This window comes from Nannospalax galili, unplaced genomic scaffold (genome assembly GCF_000622305.1).
Source record: "Nannospalax galili isolate Female #2095 unplaced genomic scaffold, S.galili_v1.0 scaffold202, whole genome shotgun sequence".
Classification (NCBI taxonomy): domain Eukaryota; kingdom Metazoa; phylum Chordata; class Mammalia; order Rodentia; family Spalacidae; genus Nannospalax; species Nannospalax galili.
The window spans coordinates 2222473-2244237 of NW_008349000.1; the positions used below are offsets into that span (position 1 = coordinate 2222473).

A 21765-nucleotide genomic window follows, 5' to 3' on the forward strand; every position below is an offset into this window, starting at 1 on the left:
GTATACAACAAACTCAAAGCCAACATCATTCTAAATGGAAAAAGACCTGGAAGCATTTCCATTAAAATCAGGAACCAGAAAAAGATGTCCACTATCTCCACTCCTTTCAATACAGTCCTTGAAACTCTTCCTAGAGCAATAAGACAGGAGAAGGAAATAAAGGAGTACTAATTGGAAAAGAAGAGGTCATACTATCATTTTTTGCAGATGATATGATACTATACCTAAGAGATCCCAAAAATTCCACCAGAAAAGTCCTAGAACTGATTGACTCTTTCAGTATAGTGGCAGGTTATAAAATCAATCTACAAAAATCAGTACCCTTTCTATATACTAAGAACATGCAATTGGAGAAAGAATACAGGGACATGCTCCCATTCACAATTGCTGCAAAAAATAATATATCATGGAATAAATATGACCAAAGATCTCTAAAATGAAAATTTAAATCATTAAAGAAAGATATTGAGGAAGACACCAGCAGATGGAAGGACCTCCTATGCTCATGGATTGGAAAAATTAATATTGTGAAATGACCATCCTACCAAAAGCACTATATAGATTCAATGCAATCCTAATCAAAATCCCCATTACATACTTCACAGAACTAGAAAAAAACATCCTTAAATTCATATGGAAGCAAAAAAGACCCCGGATAGCCAAAGCAACCCTGAACACAAACAGCAATTCTGGAGGGATTACTATACCAAATCTCAAAGTATACTACAGACCTATAGTCATAAAACAGAGTGGTACTGGCACAAAAATAGACACATAGATCAATGGACCATCATTAATGATCCAAACTGGTGTATATGTAATTTCAGACACCTGATATCTGACAAAGTTGCCAAGAACACACAATGGAGGAAAGTCAGCATATTCAACAAATGGTACTGGCAAAACTGGATCTCCAGCAGTAGAAGAATGAAACTAGATCCTTATCTTTCACCTTGCACAAAAGTCAACTCCAAATGGATCAAAGACCTCAATGTGAAACTGGAAACCCTGAAACTATTAGAAGAAAATATTGGCAGTAACTTACAAGATATATGTGTGGGAAAGGATTTTCTAGGGACAGAAGTTGCTCAGGAATTAAGATTAGCAATCAACAAGTGGGACCTCATTAAACTAAAAAGCTTCTGTATCGCAAAAGAAACAATCAGAAAAGTAAAGATAAAACTCACAGAATGGGAAAAAATCTCACCAGCAACACATCTGACAGAGGTTTAACAACCAGAATATATAAAGAACTCAAAAAACAAAGAATCAAGAAATCATATGACCCAATTAAAAGATGGGCTAAAGATCTAAACAGAGAGTTCTCAAATGAAGAAATAAAGATGACTAACAAACATCTCAAAATGTCTTCAACATCATTAGTAAATAGGGAAATGCAAACTAGAACCAACCTAAAGGATTACCTTACCCCAATGAAACTGGCTCAGATCAAGAGAACAAATGATACCAAATGCTGGTAAGGATGTGGAGAAAGGGTAATGCTCATTCACTGCTGGTGGGATTGCAAACTTGTGCAACCTCTATGGAAAACGATGTGGAGCACTCTTAAAAAGCTAAATATGAACCTACCATATTACTTGGTTATACCACTCCTTGGCATATACCAAAAGGACTCATCCTATTGTAGAGACACTCGTACATCCATGTTTGTTGCTGCTCTTTTCACAATAGCTAAGAGATGGAAGCAACCTAAGTATCCCTCAACTGATGAGTGGTTAACAAAAATGTGGTATATTTACACAATGGAGTTCTATTCAGCAGTAAAAAAAAAAGAAGAAATAATGAAATTTGCAGGCAAGTGGATGGATCTAGATACTGTTATACTTGATGAAATAACACAGACTCAGAAAAACAATGTATGTTCTCCCTCATATGTGTATCATAGCACCAAATCCTTTTAAATTCCAGGTCCTTTTAATATGGTGATGCTATACAGCAGTCCCTTCTGCATGAAATAATGACCATCATCATGACTTCAGCTGAGCCTGATCGCCAAACATCGTCACAACTGAGCTTGTTGATGGTTGCACTCACTCATTAAAAAGGCCAAGAAAGGTCATTGGACCCTCACTGGAGTATCCAGCCACACTTTCCTGTCATCTGTATGTAATTTGGCCCTAATCACACATGGCCTCCTGGATATGGGGAGGCCTCAAGTATACAGTCTGAGGAAGGCTAGGAAGAGAAGGCATGACCCATGCTGGGTAAAGGCTTTCCATTGTGCATACACTCTGGTCATTCATACACCTCAGCAACCCCTCAGTTATCTAGGCTTGTAAGCTCAATAAATTAATTGGTTCCCCAGTAAAACTTTAATCAAACATTGGCTTGACACTAGAACCATAAAAGGGAATAATCATTGCTTAGCTTCCCTGGGAAAAGACGTCTCACAACTAGGGAAAATTTATTTGTTAATACAATTATGTCTCATAATTATTTTTAAAAAGAAAGAAAATGAGAATGTAAAAGGTGTTAAAAGGATGTGGGAATAGAGATATTTTCTAAAATAGAAAAAAATGAGAAAGCCTAAGCAAGTGATAAAGGTCTGTGTAGGTTTTTTATGATACATAAAGGATGAGACAAAAACAATATATGCAAAATCTTAAAATTTCTATGGTCATAGTATATTCAACTTAAAGAACAAAGTATATATCTAGTCAAGGTTTATCTGAGAATATTTGGCTTTTTATGCAAGCCTTATGTACAAAGTACATGATAATTAAAAGTACCAGACTGGCAGAAGTAACCTTACTGGATCTTTTAACAGCCATACTTTGAGGCCCATACTAATGTGGTCAGAGGGACTAAAGGACAGTCGTTGCCCCTTGCCCTCCAAGGTTGACTAAGTTCCAGGGGAGTTATGGAACATCTCTCAAAATCCCTGTAACTATGGTGAGTCATCTGTCCTCTTGTTCAGGGAGAACATAGAGAGCCCATGAGATGGACTTGAACCAGTGTCGAGTCTAAAAAGAGGAGGGTCAACTTAGAGGAAACACCTCATTCATGCTTCCAAGTAAAGCCAGATATGGTTGAGCAGGGCTTTGACTTATCTTCACATAGATGGAACTGGTAAAAGAAAGGAGCCAGGAGCTCCTCCCAAGCCCATGTGACCCCTGAGGAACACATCCTCAAATGTCCTCAAGTGTAAAAATAAATTGATTTATTTGGACCAACTGTATGGTCTTAAACACCCAAAGGAAAGTATAACCAAAGAGTAAAGTCATCAGTATACTTCTTTAAGAGCTCAATGGATTACACTTCCTGACATTAGGCTGAAGCCTATATAAAAATTTATTTAGACAATTATTTCTCATTGATGATTATGTTCCTAACAAGAAAGTGCTGCTCAGATGTAAGACTTCAAATCTTGGTCTCCAACACTGCAGTGCCCACCTGTAGCTAAGGGAGACAACCTGCTACTGTTCTAAAATTATGGATACATTTGTTTTCTCCCAGTATCTAGAAGCCTTTGAGAGGGAACTGACATTGATTCTAACCACTGCAACAGCTATCAAAATACCTGAAAGCAAATCCTGAATCCATCACTCTAGAGTTCAGCCTTGGAAGACAAAAGAAAAATGAGGAGGAACCCAATAGAGCGATGCTTTTGGAAGTTCTTGTCAAGAAATTTCAGTAGACTCTCATAAGACCATTTGAAAATTGCATGTTCTTTTTTCTAGTTCCCTGTGTGGGACTTATAATGCTAGTTACTCTTGCCTTTACTTCTCCTTCACATCTCCTGGTCATGATTCAAAGACTTTCTTTCCCCCCTAGAGATAAGAGTTACACAATTTGGGAGTCTTTTAGATAGACCCACTGAAGGGGTACTCCAATTGCCTCACCCTGCGTCCCTGTTCAGCATGGAAGAATCCAGAGCAATCTGCATCCCATTTCCCTATTGGCAATTTGGTTAACCTCTTCAGAGGATGGTGTGAAAAAAATAGGAAGTAGGAACTGGCGAGGCAGTTAGGGTGAAAAGACCCCAAAGTAAAGTGGCCAGTTTCTTGGCTAAAAGTCAAAATGTCCTTGGGCCTCTTAGCATCATACTCTGTTCCAAAGGCCAAAAGTGTCAAAAGTATTTAGGGAGCTTGTATCTAATCCTTAAAAGATTTTAGGAATACCTCCTCTGAGGGGGGAATGTTAGAGTAGCCAAAAGCCTCATAAAAATAAATAAATTAATCAAAGAAGAAGGAAGAGTATATGAAGTTATCAAAAAAAAGTGATGGGGAGATATGGGAGGAGTTGGAGGGGAAGGAGTGGGATGGATTTGATCAAAACACCTTATATGCATGTATGAAATAATAAATTATTTATGTAAATAAAAAAATAATATCCCAAAAGTAAAAATTTACTACAGCTACATTTTCAGGCAGGTCAACATCAGGGAAAAGCTTGACTCATTTTCAGAAATTGTTAATTGGAACCTATTTCTCTTGATAGTGTCCTTAGAAAAATCACCTGCCTTTAAGTATATAATACCACAGATGACGTCTTGTATATATGCACAATGACTTAGTTTCTTTTGCTGTTGCTGTGATAAAATACTTTAGCAAATGGAGCTTAAAGAAGGAAGGATTCAGTTTGACTCACAGTTGAAGTGAAATCACAATGGCTAGAGTTGGTCATACGGTATCCATAGCAAGAAGCAGAGAACAATGGATGCCAAAGCTCAGCTCTCTTCCTCCATTTTACACAGGCCAGAATGCCTGGCCGGAGTAGGGTTCCACTTAAAATGAGTCTTCTCACATCATTTGATCCAATCACATATCTTTCCAGATATGTGTAATCTTGAAAATCCCTGGCAGTTGTATGTAGAGGCTTGTTGCCTAGGTGACTCTAAAGCCTGTGAAACTGACAACAGTAACCATCACACACAAGAAAATAGACATAAATACATTAACTGGAGCATGTTTGCAAAAGTAGAAAATTAGAAAGAAACTAAATGAGGTTCAACAGAAGAATGAGTTCATTATGGTATTGCCAGAAACTAACAAATGTAAGGTATGTATGAACATGAAAATGTGGCACTTGAAGGTTTGCCATGCTCCAGTGATGACGCCATACCATGCGTTTATGGGCAACCCTAACTGAACTTAAAGGTTATTAAAAATGTGAAAACAAAGAGATAAAGTTGGGAGTGTACATGTTGAGGGGAATATGAGCAGAGCTGGAGGGGAGAAATAGGGGTAGATATGATCATGTTCCATTGTTTGTATGCATGTATGAAATTCTCAAAAGCAGAAGAAAAAATAATTTCAAAATAGTGTGTTGAATATAAAAGAGAAAATCCTTATATTTACAGACAAATATTCCAGTCACTACTCATCAAAGAAGCTCATTTTGTACCACACAGAAATTATTACCAAGTATTACAACTGGTCACACACAGACATTGTTTGTGAATTGCCCAGGCCTAAGTGTCACATCTACAATGCAACCTCTACACCTAGGCCTCATTGAACATAGAGCAGGAATAATGAAGAGGACATTAATAAATCTCTCAGTTCTCATTAATGAACTTCCCTAATGCAACAGAGGGCCAGGAACATAAAAGGTCGCAAATGGCCAAAGCATAGAGATTACACCCACATGGCAGCTAATAACTGTCTGTAACTCCAGTCCCAGGGGATCTGACAGCATCTTCTGACCTCCATGGGCATTGCATGACACAGGTACACTTACCTACATGCAGGCAATATATGCATACACATAAAATAAAAAAATTTTTAAAAGAGTGTGCATATTTTTGGTCCTTTGAAAGAACACCTATATTAAACTTCACCCACCCTGGCTCAGGGACCATTACAAAAGAGGGGCAGAAAGGCTGCAAAAGCCAGGGAGGAGGTTCAGGACCATACAGAAATAGAGTCCTAGGGGTTCCTAGGACCCTGCTCATATGAATCTACTGCAATGGTTTCAGCACACACAAGTCCCATGTAAACTTAAGTAGACAAAAACCCAGCATAGAACTGGGGAAATGGGCAGCAAACCCCAATCTTATCTGAAGAAATATTGGCAACTGATTACTGCTGGGTGAGGAAGAGCTGATCTTTCTAAAGTAAGGGACTCTAGATAAGCTGACTAGACCTCAGTAGATGAACTCGCACTGAGGAACATCTGGGGACACTAACTTGACACAAATGACAGAATGTATGAATTCCAGTGTGGGGGGTGTGGGGGAGGGTGCCATTGGGGAAGGGGTAATAAAGATGATTAAGATTGATTGAGATGTTCTGTGTGAAACATACAAAAGTTCAATAAAAACAAATTTAAATAAAAGAAAGCTGAGGGCAATATGAACATTACAGTCTCCTCTATATAAATTGCAAATTCTATATAACAGTAGACTTCTAGACTCATGAGTTAATAAATGCATGAAAATACATTTCACATGGGATTATGAAATACTCTTTTAAAAATTTTATTGTGTATGGTTTGCCGTAGATGAGGAACAGCTGACCCTCCTGGAACAGGGACCTCTGGCTGACTAGAATTACCAGAAGGGCAGACAGGGGGAATGGATGAGGGTGCTGACAACACAGTGGACAGTGACAGGGATGGCAGAGTATGGAGCCTCTAGTGGTGAACCTCAAAATTTACAGCTAATTTTGAAAGAGAAGCATCTTTGCTCTGGAAATTGTTATTGAATATGTTAATGATGTAATGAAAAAAAAAATTAGTAGATGTGAAAAACATTACCATTGAAATCTACCTGATGACTTTATATCCATGCTCAGATGCCTAGAAGCTCAGAAAGTAACCAACTGTGACTAGTAATAATCAGATATTTAGAGATTAGAAATGCATGTGCAAACATCCAATGTCAATTGCATTGAAAAAGAATTTTCCTATATGAACTGTGTATTTTAATAATGAAATGGAGAACTTTTTTAAAGGTTAAAACATCATTTAATTTATGTCTTATAGGGTTTATACTGAGTACAATATTGTATAACTGTAATAATTAACTGTAAACCTAAAAATTTACAGCCAATTTTGAAAGAGATGCATCCTACCTCAGGAAAACGTTATAGAATATGTCAATTGTGTTGTAATGATATGCTTCTTCGAAGTATGTTGTTATTAAATAAATCATTTTTAAAAATTAAAAAAAAATTTTATTGTGTTTATTATTATTACATAAGTGCACATGTATGTGAGTGATGTGCATGCAAGTGCAGGCAAGCACCCACCATCGCATATGCACAGAAGTTAGAAGACAATTTTCAGGAGTCAGTCTCTCCTCTGCCACACTCTACAGATCACACTCAGGCTTTCGTGATAAGTACTTTTACCTGCTGAGCCATTCTGTCATTCCTGAAATGATATTCTTATATGATATGCTAAACACAGATCTCATAAACAAGTTACTTTCAGGGAGAAGGAACATAAAAGGAATTAGAGAAGAAAACATGTTTTCACTATGTCTATATTTAATTTTTAAAAGAAAAAAAATTTGAACACATAAGTCTCATAATGAAAGAGTGGGATTCTTTGATAAAATTGAAATATGGACACCTAAATATTTCATATTAATCGCTGTTCTTTTCTCAGAAAAGTCATTCACATATTTTAAAAGTATAAGTAGGTGTGTGGTATGTATGGATGGAGATTTTGAAAAGGGATCACAATGTGAAAACTGAAATCATAATTTACCACAAAATGTTTTAAAAGATTAATTCACATTGCAGCACATCTAATTGAGAATTATGGTGTAAAGTGATGGAGAGTTACAAAATGGATTCCCTGGATGCAAAACTTGCTAAGATAATCAACAGAGAAAAAGTATGCTTGATGGACTTCACCCTCTTCATTTGTAACACAGCATAATTAAACAGATCTTGTAAAGTTCTTATACAGCTTATATATGATTAGAAATAGATTGTCATTGTTCAAATTTACCTGTGCCTAAAATATATCACTGGAGTCATAATTGTTGGTGTATCTGGGCTGATTGGCTGAGGATGACTTTTTTGGTGAAAGTTTTATAACTGAAGCATACTACGAAATCCAAAGCCCTCTTAGGGGACTTGGACCTTTAAGCACTGTTGAGAAGGTTAATTTGAGGACAGCTCCCTTCTCAGGCCCCAGTAATGTTTTCATTTTTCCATTTAAATGAAGGAAGCTGTTGGGAGCTGGCCATTGGGACATTTGATTGACAGCTGTCAGATCCCAGCTGCTGTCTACTGCTGTAGCAGGCAGGGAGTGGAACTGAAGTATTGCCTCAGGAAGAACAGGGACAAAAGGCAGATCTGGAGCCAGAAAAGTTCTTCCCAAAGCCAAAAGTATAGCCAGGGTATGAGAGATACTGCTTCCATTCCCGCAGCTCCACAGAACTCAAATTCAGTCCTGACAATTTCAGGAATGCTGTCAATCAAGCAACCTTCACCTCATCTCTACTTTGAGGTGTCGTCAGTGAGATCACAACTGTTATAAATACCGAAACCCACTCAGGAAAGATGCTAGCCAGGCAGGGTTGCTGGGGGTGGGAAGTGGGAGAGGCGGAACTGTTGTGTAACTTTAATTCAGTCACCGCTCCCGGAAGAGGCTCCTCTCCAGCTCAGAAATCCCTACAGCTGTCGTGTTTTTAGTCATTAGTGCTCCACGCACACCATGACAGTCTCAGCTGACTAAACTTTAGACTGTGGTCTGAATCCTCGATTGCTCCACTCACAGCATTTGCTGATGTCTCATCAGTCCCCACCCTGGTAGGAAGCAACTTTGACATGCCTAGTCCATTGCCTAGTATAAGCTGCTCTCCGGGTTGCTCCTGGGTGCAGCCTGAAAGCTTTTCTCCTGTGTTCTGCCACCCCCAGTCCTCACCTCTCACATTTCTTACAGCAGTATTAGAGCACAAACCTCTCCACGTGATTTTACGCCTTATCATGATCTTCACAGGCAGCGATGGCTTCACAGCTTCTGATTTCTGGACCTGTCATCTCCAGGCAAACCGACTGGCAGCAGCCAGACGATGGCTTGAGAGTTCCACAGGATGCTGGAGGCAGAGACTGGAGGCTGTGAAGGAAAACGTAGGAGCTGAGACGGAGCTGAGACTGCATTAGAGGGGAGACTGAAAAGCCGAGAGTGCAGAAGGCGTAGAGCCACAGTTCCTTCCGAGCAGCTGTAAATCCCTATCCTTGGACAAATTCCAGAGAACCACGCAGCATCAGAGTGCCTAAAACCCATGGCCCTGACAACTGAAACTCACAGCTATAAAATACGAGTAAGGTGCTGGGCCACTAGAACTCAAGTTCCACCACAGTAACCCTCTGTCTTTGAGGACCTACAATGTAAGTTATCTGGCTTTAGGAGCATGGAGCCCTAAGTCCATGATTCATAAGTCCAAGAATAATAACCCTCTTGCTTTGAGAGCCTAAAGTAGTAAATCTGGCGCTTTAGGAGCCAAGAGTCTTTCTCTGGTTCTCAAAGCACTTATGTAAGCCTCTAGCACTCTAAGGCCCAGGGAGCTGCTCTTTGCTGATCATTCTATCCATCCTGAGAACCATAGTCAGATCTGAAACAGCATTACTGCTAAGTTAATTTGTATGTTTTTGCTCATACACATATGTTCCACACACAAGCTGCCACATGTACAATTTCTTCACTGTATAAGGGCATAAAGGGGCACGCTTCAGTAGACATTGTACACCAACCTTTGAATTTGATCTTTGTAGGAGCTGTTGATATGTGTGACACTCTTGGGTTTCCAGGGAGCACAAGTGAAACAGAAGACTGCAACAGCAAACAGCTAGTCCTCTACAGTGTGCGTTTAGGCCAACGTTGTGTAGACAAGGGGGTTTGGGGCTTTATATCTAATTAAAAAAATGTTCATGTGGACTGGAGAGATGGCTCAGTGCTTAAGAGCACCGGCTGTTCTTGCAGAAGGCCCAGGTTCGAATCCCAGCACCCACATGGCAGCTAACAACTATAGGTAACTCCAGTTCCCTATAGGAACTGAACATCCAACACCCTCTTCTGTTCTCCACAGGCACTACAGCACAGGAGCACTTACATACATGCAGGTATAACACTTATACACATAAAATAAATGTTAATTAATTTTTTAAATGCTCATGTTAAGTGAACTATGAGATGTCAATACTCACTATGAAATGGGCATTGTGTTAAATGTTGTTAATTTAAATTTTCCTAAAATATTTAAGGTAGATTAGGCAAAATTGAGATGTTTTATAGGTTAAGTGTAATAGGTTATCTTCAACTTACAGTTCTGTCTATCCAGATCTATACACGGTGTAGTTTTTGTACCCGACCACTATCCCCACTGTAGCGTTTGTAGGTTACCTCAACACAAAAATCTTACAGGCTTTGAATTATTTCTATATAACTTACAGGTGGTAAGATAAAAAGAGAATCAGGGTATAAATAGTTGCTATATGTATTATTTGAAGAATAGTCAGAAGAAAAAACTGAACATGTTTAGTAAAGCTGCAGTTTTGTTTTTCTGTAGTTTCAGTTTGTATTTGCTTGAAGCACTTGCCACCAGGCCTGATTTTGATCCCCATCACCCACATGGTAGAAAAAGAAAACAACGTTTCACAAGTTTTCCTCTGACTTTCATAGGCAGCTGCATTGCAAACACAAATACACACACACACACACACACACACACACAAATAAATATAATACAAATTTCTGCATTTATGTCAAATAGGTTTATGTTTTATTTTCAAAAGAGATACAGTTACTACCAGCCCTTTATTTACTCTGTCTGCTCCAAGGAAACATTTTGTAACACTTTCAGTATAGTAAAAGAAGTTTTGCTATCTTGTAGCATTTAAATGAAATCACTTTGTAAGAGTTTGTATAACTTTATAACTACTCTGATCTATGCAAAAGCCCACGTTGTGAAAATGAAGCAAAACAAGTGTTGTGAACCTGTTTTATTTGTGGCTGATACACAGTCATGTACATAGTACACTGACTGAAGTAAACTTGAACTTGTTTAATATGTAGACAAGTTTCAAAATGTGCCCTAAAGTGTCCTCAGAAGGAGTAACTTAAAAGAAAATCCATAAAATACTTTTACCTCACAAGTAATAAAAGCACTTTCAATATAAAATGAGGAAAGAGAATGGGGAGACTGATGACGTTTTCAATGCAGTTTTGTCATCATGTAGATCTTAGACTACCAAACTGTGGGAATTTCATCGCTGCAACTTTCCAGTCACGTCTAGAATACATTAACTAGCAGCCAGTGTCTTCTCCCTCTGACTTTTACACTCTTTCTTCCCTATTGTCTGTAATGTTCCCTGAGCTTTAGCTCTAGAAGTTGCATTGTAGATGTATTACTTATGGCCGAGCATCTCATTGTCACTTGTTCTCTGTGTGTGACAAGTTGTGGAAATTTGTGATAGTCTCCATTTGTTGCAAAAAGTAGCTTCTTTGATAAGTGGTGGTGAGGTACACTTGTCTGTAAATAGAAGGGTATGCATGTATTTATAATTGTAAGAAATCATTTTGTTCTAAGGAAATGACAGAAGTAGGTTCTTTTCTGGGCTCTGTGGTCTATGACCTATCCAGTCATGTCTTCTTGGTTATATTTACAGTATCATGTATGAATTATCTCCCATTAAGTGGGCTTTAAGTCCAATTAAACATGTCACTGGGGTCCAGCTCATGAGGAAGTATTATAGGCAATCAATGGATGCCAAAGGATGGAGAATTAGTTTTCTCCAGGGACAGGCTCTCTGTGATGTTACCTAATCTGGAGTGGGCAGTTCTAAACACAGGCATATATCAACACCAATAAATGGACTCATGGCAGTATATGTACATGTATATTCATAAATGAATACATGTATTATGTAACAATGAAAACCAAAGAAGAAAATAAGAGCTTGAGAGAAAATAGGAGGACCTGGGAAGAGTTGGGGGATTTCTGGAGGGGTAGAAGTTCAGCAAGTAAAATACTTATGCATAAAATTCTTAAAAATGAAATAAAATTATTTTTAATTGAATTTTTATTGAATTTTTTGTGTATTTCATACAGAACATCTCAAACGATCTTAATCATCTTTATACCCCTGTCCCCATTGACACCTTCCCATACCCGCACTTCCCCCACTGGTGTCCATATACTGGGTCATTCCTGTTAAAGTCCACTGGGTTGTCACTGTCCCTACCCATTCCCTAGTGCAAGTCCATCCCACTGAGTCTAGTCATCCTATCTAAAGTCCCTTGTTTTAGGAAGATCAGCTCTTCTGCATTTAGCAGCAATCAGTTGCCAACATTCCTTCAAATAAGATTGAGGTCTGCTGTTCATTTTCCCAGTTCTATGCTGGTTTATTGTCTGCTTGTGTTTGTATGGGACTTGTATATGCTAAGACCGTCACCATACATTCATATGAGCAGGTTCCCAGGAGCTTGTAGGACTCTGTTTCCTTATGGTCATGAACCTCCTCCCTGGCTCTTAACTCTTTCCACCCCCTTTTCAGCGATGATTCCTGAGCCTTATATGGGTGAAGTTTAATAGAGTGGTCATGTCCAAGGGCCATCATTCTGCAGACCCTTGATCTCTATACTTTGGCCATTTGTGACCTTTTGTGTTCTTGGCCCTCCACTGCATGAGGGAGCTTCATTATTGAGAACTGAGAGATTCTTTAGAGTCCTCTTCTTGGAGCTAAAGGGAAAGAAGGAGCTCAAGAGAGGTGAAACCATAGGTGGTGGTATTATCAAGGGGGGAATGGGGAAAATTGTGGCACTTTAAATGGGGAAAACATGGTGGAAGCATTAGACAGAGAGAGAGAGAGAAAGAGAGAGAGAGAGAAAGAGAGAGAGAGAGGAGATAATACCTAGCTAGTTTAAAAAAAAAAAACAGAGGGAACCATATTAGTCCAACAACCTACTGTTACACGTACATTATCTCTACGTGAATCCATGTGTATAGCTAAACGCTACATAACAAGAAACTGCGAGACAGGAAACACCTTCCTTTGAGTTGTTGGCCAGGGTTGTCCAAGAGACTCCCAACATTACTCAGGCTATTGTGACAGCTCTAGATGGCCTCCCAGAATGTGAAGGTAAAACCCTACTGCTGAAGAAAGGGCATTCTTCAGACACAGGATTTGAAGCAATAGACCTGTAACTGACCTGCAACCACTCCCCCTGAAGGCTAACTCTCATAGCTTTAAAGAACGTTATGAAGGTGCCAATGGAAACCATCAGTAGATGATCTAACACCAGTTTCAAGACCAAATAAGCACATGAATGGCCAGCCAGCATACTGCATTGGTGCAGTAGTGGCACTTTTATTTCGGGGGCAATTAACACCTGCTTAATTTGACTAAATGCCCACTAAATGGTAGGAAACTCAAGTGTGGTACTGTAAATATAACCTAATACACATGGCTGGAGTGGTCTTAGATCTTAGAGAAAACCCCAAGATGGTCATATCGTTAGACTGATGTGATTTTTTGCTATGTGCAAAATATGTACCATTATATTTACAGACAAATATCCCAGTCACTACTCATCAAAGAAGCTCATTTTGCACCAGTCAGAGACTATTACCAAGTACCACAACTGGTCACACATGGACAATTTCTATGAAATGCCCAGGCCTAAGTGACACATCTACAATGCAACCTCTATACCTAAGGCTCCTGGAACGTAGAACAGAGATAATAAAATTATTTTTTTTTATTTTAGTTATTTTTATTTTATGTGTATGAGTGTATTGCCTGCATGTATGTGAGTGCACCCGTGTCATACCATGCCGTGGAGGTCAAAAGAGGGCTTCGGATTCCCTTGGAACTGGAGTTAAGGATGGTTCACAGCTGCTGTATAGGTGATGGGAATTGAGCCTGGCTCCTTTGCAAGAGCAGTCAGTGCTCTTAAACGCTGAGCCATCTCTCCAGCCCCAATAAAAGTATTTTTTTAAAGCCAGTTTTACTGTCCTTTGAAATAATTCCTGGAGCTTTGATCAGAAATTGCCAAATTCCTTTAGTAGCTGTTTAAAATCCTGAATAATAATGTTTGTCACTGTAAATATTACAATAAAAGGTTTTATTAAAGCAAGTAATGGTAATATTTTAATAAATTAACTAGTTCAAAATTAATAATTTTTTTCTTTTTGCCACAAACAAGATCTCTTCCTAACCTCTCTATTTTTACATACTTTTCTATTGATTCATATTACATCCAAGTTTCCAGAATTTTTTCTCTTCTCTCCTTCCCTCCCTCCATACCTCCCTCTCTCCCTCCGTCCCTCCCGACCACTCTCCCTCCCTCCCTTCCTTTCCTGTTTTGGGACAAGATCTCATGTATTATAGCCTGACCTCAAACTCAATGTATAATAGAGGATCACCTTGAAAGTTTCTGGTCTTCCTGCCTGTATTTCCCAGGCACTAGGATTACAGTCCTGTGCCGCTTTCTGTGGTGCTGCAGATAAACTCAGGGTTTTGTGCATGCTAGGCAAGCACTCTAACTGAGCTACATCCTTAGGACTTCATTTTCTTTATTGTTTTCATTATCATTATTATTTGTCTTCTTCTAGAGGAAATATTATTTAAGTGTTATCATACATAATCAATAAAAAAATTTAAAATAAAAACACCAGTAGCAGAAGCTTCCTTGTATAGTGGACAATGGTTAATACAACTGATCAGGGTGCAAAGAATAAGTGTTTGTGGACTGCTCAGCCACAAATAGGACAGCTGTATCACATACTCACTAAGGCCTAGGGGCCATCACAGAAGAAGGAATAGAAAGAGTGTAAGAACCAGAGGCTGGGGAGGACCAGAGCAAAACAGTGTCATGTAGACAGGACAGGACCATAGCACTCATGAACTCACTGCAGCTGTTGTTGACTGCAGAGAACCTGCACAAGGTCAAGTCAGTCAACATTCTAACATGAGTGGACAAGGGATTCCCAAGCCCCCACCCCTAACTGAGGAGCTGCTGACAGTTGATGGCTTCTGGGAGAGAGACTTAGTTTTCTTTAAGTGTGTGGACCGTAGTAGTTGAATCATGCTCTGGTGGACAGCCCATATCCAGGAGTATATGAGCAGCACAAATTGAACTCCCTGTGTTACTAGAAAATAAAGAGGAGGGGGGATGGCTAGAGAGATGACCCAGTGGGTAAGAGCACTGGTTGCTCTTCAGATGATCCGGACTTGATTCTCAGCACCCACATGGTGGCTAGCAACCATTTGTAACTGCATTTCCAGGGGATCTCATTCCCTCAACTGACCTTCACAGGCATTGAACTTGCACATGTGCAGGCAATACATTCATATACTTGAAAAATAAAAATAATAAATAAAAATTTAAAAAAGAAAAGAAAAAGGACATGAAGCTGAGGGGAAGTGGGTGAGGATGGATCAGGGAGGAGCTGGGGAAGGAATGGAGTGGGAACATGATAAAAAAATATGGCATAAAATTATCAAAGAATTAATACACATATTAAAACAAACAAAAAATAGACACCTGTACCTGAGCAATTCATTATATTCCCCATTTTAATTATTTTTTAACAATATTGATGAAAGAAGAGGATAAAAAACAGGATGGGGGGAGGCAGGGAGGATTAGAGGAGGAACTGGGGGGAAGACAGCACCCACTTCCGTTCTTTGCGCTTGCTTCTCTCATGTTTTACTGTCATTAGTTCTCTATGTATTTGTCCACAAATGGATATTTATTGAATGTTTTTATGGACCACATATTCTTATGCTTAATACAAGTCATAAGCATATCATAGTCTTTGCCTTATGTATATTATGTTTCAGAACGGGAAATATACACAACCAGTTAGCACATAGTCTAACAATTTCACTGCTTCCATCTTATTAAATATGTCCCAATAGACTAAGCTGTACTTAATGTTTCCCAGACAGGCCAAAAATATAAAACAAAAGCTAAAATCTGTCACTTGCCCCCATGTGCTAATAGCCAGCATGTAGTATTCGAACGTGAGTAGTTGCATATTTAGTTTTTGTTACTATTGCTATATCATTGCCTTCTTCAAATCATGAAGATATTTAGTCTGTTTTTGTCTTAGAGAAGAGGTCAGTGCATTGCACATAAAACACATGGTAAATGTACGCTGCCATCTGTTGAAGTGGGAATGGTGGAAGTAGAAAAATGGTAACTGAAATTCAATTTCTCATTGCCTATAATTCTTTTAAATAAAATAAAATACATCAATTAATACAATAATCTCTACAGTGACTTATTACAAAATGATCTCTAAATTTCATAGTTTAAAGAAAAGCAGAAAGATTTCAGGCAAGCAAAACGTGCTCAGAGTGATCATGCTTGGCTTTTGCATTTTGGCATTTATGTTTCCTCCTGTAACTTACCTTGTGTCTTCCTGCTTTTCCTCTCCACTTTCTTTCTTTTTCTTTTAACTTTAAAGAAACTTTCATGCACATAGGTGTTTTGATCAAATCCATGCCCACTTCCTCCCCTCCAACTCCTCCCACATCTCTCCATTACATTTTTAAGACAACTTTCATGTGCTTTCTTTTTTTTAGTGTGGCTTTTTGCTACTCTAACATTCCCTCCTCTGAAGAGGTAACCCTAAAATCTTTTAGGGATTAGATAAAAGCTCCCAAATACTTTTGACATTTTGGGCCTTTGGAACAGAGTATGTTGCTAAGAAGCCCAAACACATTTTCAATTTTAGCCAAGAAACTGGTTACTTTTCTTTGGGGTCTTTTTACCCTAACTGCCTAGCCAATTCCTACCTCCTATTCTTATCACACCATCCTTGAAGAGGTTACCCAAATCGCCAACAGGGAATCTGGACACAGACCGCTCTGGCTTCTTCCATGCTGAACAGTGATGCAGGCTGAGTTAGAGTACCCTTTCAGTGGGTCTATCTAAAAGACTCCCAAATTGTATAATTCTTAGCTGTAGGGTGAAAAGAAAGTTCTTGACTGGTGAATAGGAAATGTGAAGGAGAAATGAAAGCAGGAGTACTTAGAATTACAAGTTCTAGACAGAGAACCAGAAAAAAGTCAGAACAGGACAAATTTCAAATATTCATATCAGTGTCCATTGGAATTTCTTGATGAGACCTTCCAAAAGCATCCCTCTATTGGGTCCCTCCTGATTTTTATTTTGTCTATCAAGTCTCAAGAGTGATGAGCTCAGGATTTGTTTTCAGGCACTTTGATAGCTGTTAGAGTGGCTAGAATCAGTTTCAGTTCCTTCTCAAAGGCTTCTAGATAGCGGAATAAAACTACACCTCAGTAAATGCTCAGTCGTGTCTGTAAGTAAGCTCAGTAAATTCATTGGTTTTTGAGGAAAACTTTAAACATTGGTTTGACACTAGAACCTTAAAAGGGGATAAGCATTGCTTAGTATCCCCAGGAAAACAATTATCACAACTGGTGGAAAATTTGTCAACGTTATTTTGTGTCAATGTTATTATGTCTCATAAGTATTAAATAAGAAAATGAGAATGTAAAAGTTGTTAAAAGCAGCCGGGCCTGGTGGCTCAAGCCCATTGTCCCAGCACTCCAGAGGCAGAGGCAAGTGAATCTCTGAGTTCAAGTCCAACCTGGTCTCCATAGTGACTTCCAGGCCAGCTGGGGCCCCAGGGAGACCCTGTCGCAAAAAGACCAAAAAAAAAAAACATTGTTAAAAGGATATGGGAATGGAGATATTTTCCAAATTAGACAGAAAAAATGAGAAAGCCTAAGAAAGTGATGGTCTTTGTAGGTTTGTTATGATATATAAAGGATAGGGCAAAAATAATGTGCACATTATCTTAAAATTGCTAAGGTCATAGTTTAGTCAACTAGTTAAAGGAACAAAATATATGTCTAGTTGAGGTTTATCTGAAAATGTTTGGTTTTACCCAAGCTTTATCTACATAGCACACGGTAATTAAAAGTACCAGACTGGTGGAACTAACCTTGGATGTCTAACAGCCATGCTTTGAGGCCTATTCTAATCTGGTCAGAGGGACTTAAAGGACACTCTTTTGCTCCTTGCCCTCCAAGGTCGACTAAGTTACAGAGGACTATGGAGTATCTCTCAAAATGTCCTCTAATTGTGGTGAGTCACCTGTCCAGTCTACAAAGGTGAGGGTCAACTCAGAAGAAAACATTTCCTCCATGCTTCCAAGTGAAGCTAGCCATGGTGAGCAGGACCTTTGACTTAACTTCACATAGATGGAACTGGTAAAAGAAAGGAGTCAGGGGCTTCTCCCAAGCCCATGTGACCCTTGAGCAACAGATCCTCAAACAATCTTAAGAATTAAAATAAATTGATTTTTTTTTGGCACAATTGTATGGCCTTAAACACCCAAAAGGAAAGATTAACCAAAGATTAAAGTGATCAGTATATTTCTTTAAGAGTTCACGGGATTACACATCCCAGGCTTAAGTCCATATTAAATGTTATGTAGGCAATTATTTCTCATTGATTATTTTGTTTCTAAGCAGAAAGTGCTGCTCAGATGTAAGACTTCAAATCTTGGTCTGCAACACTGTAGTGCCCACCTGTAGCTAAGGGAAAGAGCCTGCTATTGTTCTAAAATGATGAATAAATTTGCTTTCTCTCCCTATCTAGAAATCTTTGAGAGGGAACTGATACTGATTCTAGCCACTTTCAAATGAATGTGAATGTGACCTGGGAGGTGATTCAATTAATGTGATTGAATAGCCCTGCAATACACTGCCCTCTACTTTTCTAATTTCCTAATTCATGAGGGATTGCTGAAGAAACCCTGGGAATGTGAAGTCATTTCCTCAAATTTTGTAATTAATCTGCAGGGAGATATTAAAGATGTGAAAAACTAATCTCTAAAGATAAATAGGCAGAAAATACTGAGTAACTTGGAGTGAGATTCTGGGAATGTTTTTATATCCTCTTGTAACAAAGTATTTCTTTATTATTCTTCTACTTAAGGATTTCTTTACTGAGTGTCTGATCTATGTCAACCAACATGGTGGGTGTTAATATAAAAATAAGAAAATGTATCCTTGTATTTTTAACAAATGAGCATTAAAAGCAATGTTATATCAAGAATAAAATATCCTAATTTTTCTGATCATTAAACATACATGGTAGATATTAATTGTGTTTGTTATCATTACCTTACTTTCACTGAATTTACTTTTACAAAATAAGCATTTTTCAGTTGAAAAATTATTTATTCTAGATGTGAAAAATAACATGTAGTATCATGTGGACTTGCTTTTTATTTAATTTTTGTAAATTATTTTCCAGTTTTATTGAAGTATCATTGACTAATAAAATCATGTCTTATTATTACATACAATGAAGTGCTTTGATACATTGTGAAAATGATTACTATGAGCATGTAAAAACATACCTACCAGCTCATTTTCTTATCCATTTTATGTGTGTGGTGAGAAAACTTAAAATCTATCCTCAGGGGCTGGTGCGCTGGCTGTTCTTGCAAAGGACCCAGGTTCGAATCCCAGAACCCACATGGTAGCTAACAACTGTCCATAATTCCAGTTCCAGGAGATCCAACACCCTTTTCTGTCCTCCATGGGCATTAGATGCACTTACAAACATGCAGGTATAACATTCATACACACAAAATAAAAATAAATAAAAATAATTTAAAACTATTCTCTTAGCAGGAGTCAAGCATATAAACCTATAAGGTCACCACGGTCTACCACAAGTCTCCACAGTTATTACTCCAGCATCACTGAAATTTTGCAGTGGTTTGCTTCCAAGAGTCTCACAATAACTATTCTATACTCTCTTCTGCATTTACCTTGTTTGAATTCTTTGAATAAGAATATAAATTACTAGTCCTTTGTTTTTGACTTACTGCATTTAGTGTATTATCCTCCTGGGTCATCTAATATGTCATACATCACCTTTTCCTCCTCTGGTCACTCACTGTGGTTATTGGAGATGTCTTCCTATCTTCCATGGTGGTTGTCCTTCTATCAACATACATGTACTTCAATTTTTCACATCACCAGCTATTGCCTTTTGCTAATGGCTATTCTGACAATTATGAATTGATATCTTGTTGAGAGTTTTATTTTTAATTCTCCAATGATTAGTGGGAGAATTGAGTAAATTTTCATATTTTTATGGGGCACTTGGTGTTTTCATTTGAGAAATTCCTGTTCAAGTCTTTTGCCCATTCCAGTTGTGTTTATTTTGTTATTGAGATACAAGACTTCCTTGTAGCTTGTGAACTTCACGTCGTCTGTGGGTTGTCTCTTCAGTGTATTAATCATGTCCTTAAAAATTTTATGTTACTGCAACACCATTTCCCCTTTACCTTCCATTACGTGCGATTTTACATTCATAGTAAAAATATATGACCCAGAACAATATTGAGTCTTTTTATTCCCATTTTCTTCTAGCACTTTCACAATTTCAGTCATTACATTAAATTTTTAATCCATTTGACTTATTTACTTTTTCCATTCTCTTTCCTGTTTTCTTCTTTTATGACAGCTTCATCATTAGAGTTTTATATAGAATTTTGCCTTGATTTGTGTGCAATTATTTTAACCATATACACTTTATTCTTAAATGAATTCTTGAATGAATTCCTCAGGACATCAGTATATTTTCAATCAGTTACTACATTCAATGGAATATAAAAACCTTACTATAATTGAATTTTTATTTCCCTCCTTTTAATATAATATAATTACATTATCATTTTTATGGGTACTGGGAATATCAAATGAGATAATCAGCTTTACTTTAAAAATGAAATATAATTTTTAACACTCAAAAGAATAGTCTACTTACCCATGTATTTATCTTATTTTTCATTTTGATTTTTCTCAATTCCTGATTTTTAGTGCTTCCACTTTTTACATTTTTCGTTATTTTTGAAGAAGTACCAATATGTTTACAGCATGTGCAGTACTGAGCATGTCTGATTGTTTTTTATCCAAGGACATCTTTCCCTGAGGAGCATTTTTATTGGATTCAGAATTGCCACTGTCCACTTCCTTTCCTTCGCTACTTAAAACGCCTTGTAATATTTTCTTTTGCATTTTATGATTTCTGACCAAGACTCTTATGTCATTCTAGTGGGTAATGACGATCATAATATTTCCTCTGGCTACTTTCTGAATTTTGTCCCCCTATTTAGTACTTAGAAATCTAACCTTTTTTGTGTGCATTTCTTCATCTGTATCTTGTTAGGGGTGTTAAGCTCCTTCGGTGTGTAAGCTTTACACAAACAGACTCGGGGACCTTTAGTCCGTATGCCTTTGTTTGCTTTTTCAGACCTATACTTTTTTTCTTCTTGTGGGACATCAACCATCTGCAAGACAAATCTTTTCTTAGCGCCCTTCGTGGTTTCTGAGTCACTATGTTCTCCAAAGTTTTTTTCTCTCTGTTATCTATATCTGATCAATTCCATTGATTGCTGACTAATTTTTTTCTTTTGTAATCGAATTTCCATTTGCCTATTTTGCACATTTTCTATTTTGTTGTTGAGACTTGTTTTTACTGGAGCTTTTACTGGAATTATGCTCATGATAGCTATTCCAAAATTACATGCTAGGTAGCCTGTGCTGGTGGCACATGCCTTTAATCCCAATACTTAGAGGCAAGTGAGTTTGAGGCCAGCCTAGTCTGTATAGTAAGTTCCAGGTCAGCCAGGGCTGCATAGTGAGACCTTGTCTTAGAAAAAAACAACAAACAAATAAAAACAAAAGAAAAAAGAAAAAAAATCCACACCAGGTAACCCTGACTTCTGAATCATACCTCTTTCAATGCATACCAGACAACCCTAGCCTCGGCTTCATATTTTTT

The 21765-nt window shown here is 38.0% G+C and overlaps 1 long non-coding RNA gene across 1 annotated transcript in view; it reads right to left on the reverse strand.

Moving 5' to 3' along the window:
- The window catches only part of LOC108491452, a 90111-nt gene extending 81032 nt beyond the window's left edge, over positions 1 to 9079 (reverse strand). Inside the window, exon 1 of the long non-coding RNA XR_001872759.2 lies at positions 8881 to 9079. This is a non-coding gene — a long non-coding RNA (uncharacterized LOC108491452). The remainder of the gene's footprint in view (positions 1 to 8880) is intronic.
- Positions 9080 to 21765: the final 12686 nt, after the last annotated feature.